Source organism: Lycium barbarum, chromosome 1 (genome assembly GCF_019175385.1).
Source record: "Lycium barbarum isolate Lr01 chromosome 1, ASM1917538v2, whole genome shotgun sequence".
Classification (NCBI taxonomy): domain Eukaryota; kingdom Viridiplantae; phylum Streptophyta; class Magnoliopsida; order Solanales; family Solanaceae; genus Lycium; species Lycium barbarum.
In genome coordinates this window covers 73497824-73502917 of record NC_083337.1, presented here as the reverse complement: position 1 = coordinate 73502917, position 5094 = coordinate 73497824, and positions in this window count along the sequence as shown.

Sequence of the window (5094 nt, the reverse complement as noted above, 5' to 3'; positions counted from 1 at the left end):
ACCCTGCTTACTTACTTTTTACTGATTCGTTCAGCTTCTTCTATTCACACATTATAACTAAACTTATCAACAATATATATATACATTCAATCCATTTTCGTACTATACTTCAATAACTTACCTTGATGATGGCCAGTTTGCCATTCTGTATATACAATTTCTGATAACATAACCTCGATGAAATATCTTACCTCTGTAACTCCCAGTAGCATTATTTACCCTCTCTTGTCAGCACCATTCTCCTGCTGAAATCAAGGTTCAGTATATAAGGGATATTATTTCCTATCTCTTGGCTCTATCGCACGATCTAGAGTAAGAAGAAAGGATAACATCCTAAATGTCCTGTAGCTTCCTGTTTATAGATGTGGTGCATAACACACCGATAAACAAGACTCTACTAGACACGGTCTGTAGACACTCCGAGGATGAACTGCTCTGATACCACTTTTGTCACGACCCAACCCCATGGGCCATGACTAGTGCTCGAGCCGGACACTCATATACGTACCTGTTAGGTATAGTCAAACAGAGTCTATGAAACAATATGGAAACTTGCATAAGAACTCCAAAGGTTCATAACGTCATCATATATACACATACTCAAATAACCTGTCTCCTGAGGAGTCACAACTAACCAGAACATAATATGATACGCAAGCCGACAAGGCTGCCACTACATATCAATATCATACGCAAGCCGACAAGGCTGCCGCAACATATCAATATTATACGCAAGCCGACAAGGCTGCCACAACATATCAATATCCATAGCACATCGTATAGACACAGCTGACCAAACTTATACACAACCCACACATATGTCTACAGACCTCTAAGAGTATCGATAGTGAAATATGACGGGACAGGGCCCCGCCGTACCCCTAGATAAACATATACATACATCATAAGATCTGTACCTAAAGTCTAGGTGTCACGACCCTACTAGGGCCGCGACGAGCACCCGGCGCTGCCCCACCCGAGCACCCCTTTAGCATACTTTCACATAAGATCTAGGTGAACCATAAATCAAATCATGCATTCTACCAATCAATCCTACTAGTCCCAATTGGACGACAACATTTCTTATATTATCGCAGGGATCTATGCCACATCAATGTACAAGGGCCGACAAGGCCAACAAAATGACATACACAAAAATATAGGTCGACACGGCCAAACACATCTAACCACATACACATGTCTGCGAGCTTCTAAGAATGTTACCACATATCACATGAGCGGGACAGGACCCCGCTATGCCCATAATTATGTACACAAAAGAATAAGTACCCAAACACCATAGCTCCGAATGAAATAGAGCTCCGCTATGTAGTCCCTGAAAATATATCTATGAATCAAGCCTGTCTGTCTGTGCACCTGCGGGCATGACGCAGCGTCCACAAACAAAAGGACGTCAGTACGAAGAATGTACTGAGTATGTAAAGCATGATCAATATCAATATGCAAGCTTAAGAGTCAACATATGAGATAGCATAACATGGTAGATAACAATATCGTCGTCATAGCACTTACTCGCTTTCCACAAGGACATTCCATTTATATTGCGTATCCGTGTACATACATCCACATCCGTATTTATTTACCTTCACATTCATTTCTATAACATATTCGTACTCATATTGATGTCATATACACACACATATATATATATACTTATAGCCTTTAAATAGCTTTTGTATAGCGTACCCGACCATAAAAGATCAGTGTTTCATACATACTTGGCCAACCAAGGCTCAAGGTCATACATACCTGGCCCTACCAAGGCTTCAGGGTTATCCGTACCTTCTGTAGAAGTGCGCGCGCGTTACGTAGTCATATACATACTCTATACATATTCATATACATACATTCTACTCGGCATCATAAGCTCGGGGTCTTATCATAGCCCTTCATAGGCACACATACATACAATAGCCCATAGGCATCTTAATCATCACATTATTCTCATCATTATTACTATCTTCATTGTTATCATTATATCTATCTTATAGGCCTACTCGTCATACGAGAAAATTAGTACTATCGTAGCACAGCAAGCATCGTGAGCTTATTAGCTCGGAATGTCAATCATTTGAAGAAATCATAGACTCATAGAAGATTTAGACGTTAGGCCAAAGAACCATGCCTTATGAAAGAAGGGTTAGCCTTACATACCTTTTCGGTCGACTATATAGCACTTGCACGTTCTCTTTCAATACTTGTGTTTATACCTTCATTAAGGTCATACCATCGTTAGAATCGACAACCAGCATAAATGGCTAAAGCTAGAGAAAATCGGACAACATCTCCTTTATTTATACAACATTCCCCCATATCGTAATTCAACTCCCAAACGTCAATAATACATTTACAATATCATAACAATAGCCTTTAGTCATCTACATTATCCATATTCTCAATTCACTCCCAATTTTCCATATTCAAGACCATAACACACGATTTCGTCCATTCACATACATTTCCTATTTCATGATCTTAACATCATTTATAACCCATTCATGTCACAACACAACAACAATCATGATTCAATTCAAACTATCTCTCAAAATGTCACTATTCATCTTTCATGACCCATTTTTCTATACTCTTCTAAAATCCAAGCATTTCAACTTCCCAATACCTTAAACAACATATAAATACCATAGGATAGCGGTAGCTGGGGCAAAGCCCGCTTTCTTCGCTCCGCGAATGAGAGAGAAATCAATCTAATCACTCCATTTCAAGCCTTAGAGAATCCGACTAAAAAGCCTAAATTAGCGAATTCACCTCCCTCTGAGTCCGATTAGAAAAACAGGGATGAAAGGCCTAGTTTTCGGTGAGCTAGTAGGATTCAAGTATGAATTTGATTTTTCCTCGATCCGGACTTATTACCGTGATTTGTAGGAACAAGCCTTAGTTGGTAATACTCCACTTGAGCAAAAACCCTAGTTTTTCTCCATTTGGATTTCTAGACTTGAATGATCTTTAATGGGTTTGCTTACACTTGATTCACTTATTTTGTGTTGTTGATCACTAAAAACTCTTGAAAACTTGTGTAATAAATGCAGAGAGATGTTTTAGAGAGAAGGATGAAGTGTTGAAATGATTTCATGAACTTGGCCCCTTAATTAATAACCCATCACTGATCTATCGGGTTCATTATACGGTCCGTATAATTGACCGTGAAATGTGTCTTTCCTTCACCTTTCACTGTGAACGTTATACGGTCCATTATACGAGCCGTATAAATTTGTACGGTCCATATAACTGACCGTATAACTCCACCAGCGAGCAACATTTTCCGTGATGGTTCTACGGTCCATTATACAGCCCGTAAAACATTATACGGTCCGTATAATGAGCCGTATAACCCATCAGTCCACTGCACTTGTTCCCGTCGCTTCGTTTGATCTCCAAACCTTATGGAACCTTCTTAACACTTGTTCAACACTTCAATACCAATCCAAGGGACGTTATCACTCTTCTCCAAGACATCATTAAGACCTTACTAACTCGTAACTCGTATTTCCTTTCCGTTACTTATCAAATACTTTGCCTTCTCTTGGCAATCCTCTTCCCTCCATCTCTAACATCTTTGAACTCTCACCTAGAATCATCGACTGTCATCGCTCGCCCATGAAAACATCGTATACCCATTCTCCTTACTAGTTCATTCACTTGCGTACCAACGGAAGATTTTCCGAGGTATAACACTAGGCTCCGAAACAGTGGAGCTCTCAAAGACAGCTGAGTAGAAATCCTAAGCTGGAGGGTCATCAAACCGACTATTTGTACCTGCGGGCATGAAGCGCAGCCCCCCGAAGAAAGGGGGTCAGTAGGAGATATGTACTGAGTATATAAAGCATGAAATACAGTAAAGAGGATCTTGACTAAAATAGGATCAAAGGAGACAAGTATGACATTCAAAATACCAATACACTTGCCTTATGAAATGTAAATCGTGCATATCAATATCATATATCATACCCGGCTCATTATGGGACTCGGTGGCGTAATCATATCATCATATATATATATATACCGTACCAGGCCCTCTAGTGAGGGACTCGGTGAATAAAGTCATCACATGCCATCCTTGGCGCCATAATAACATCATCATATCATCACATCATCATATCATCATATATATATATACCGTACCCGGCCCTCTAGTGAGGGACTCGGTGAACAATGCAGTGAAATTGAGCACGAAAACATACCCGGCCTGGGACTCGGTGAAAGATATATTGAGGCATGCACCAGCAGAGTAGTGAGCAACCATAAGCAAACTAAGTCATATCTGAGACTCGATAGAATAATCAAAATGAACTATCATTTGAAAATCAAGACAATAATCATATCAAGTACCTTTTGAATGTCACTATAGATTATATCAAAATAGAACTTCTAGAATCATATACACGTATCAAGACATAATGAAATAGCTTCTGTAAATCGAGAACATCAGCCATCCTAGTGGCTCTAAGAATAGGAACTTCTTTGGAATCATATACACGTTTGTTTGTTTCATCAAGATCATGCCAAAAAGAAGGAAGGGTTAGCTTTGCATACCTTTAACACTTATCCGTGATAAAATATGTATGCGCTGCCCGAAGTGTCTCAACCTATATTAAAACGTCAAGACTATGGTTAAACTATGAAAAGGTATAAAATGTACTTCAACGTTAATAGCTTATTTCTAGACGATTAAGAGGCATTTCCCCTATATTGTTTACTTCCCTCACTTTCAAGCCAACAATAAAGCGACCAAACCAACATTAACAACCACACGTTCAAATACTATATCAAGACTAACTACGACATGATTCAATAATACTCCGAATAACCCGCATGACATTCCAATCAGCCCACACATCACAACATTCAATAATCGATAACATGACGGCTACGACATATTCGAGTTACTCTTAATAATCTATGGCCATAACACTTTATAGAAACAACTTTATAATAGTTCAACCATTACAACCACACAACGCATAATCTCAACTACATTTAATCCTCCAATTCAAACACGAACAACAACACGCCCCAAACAGCCCATAAAACAAATACTACTTCAATTTTAAACAT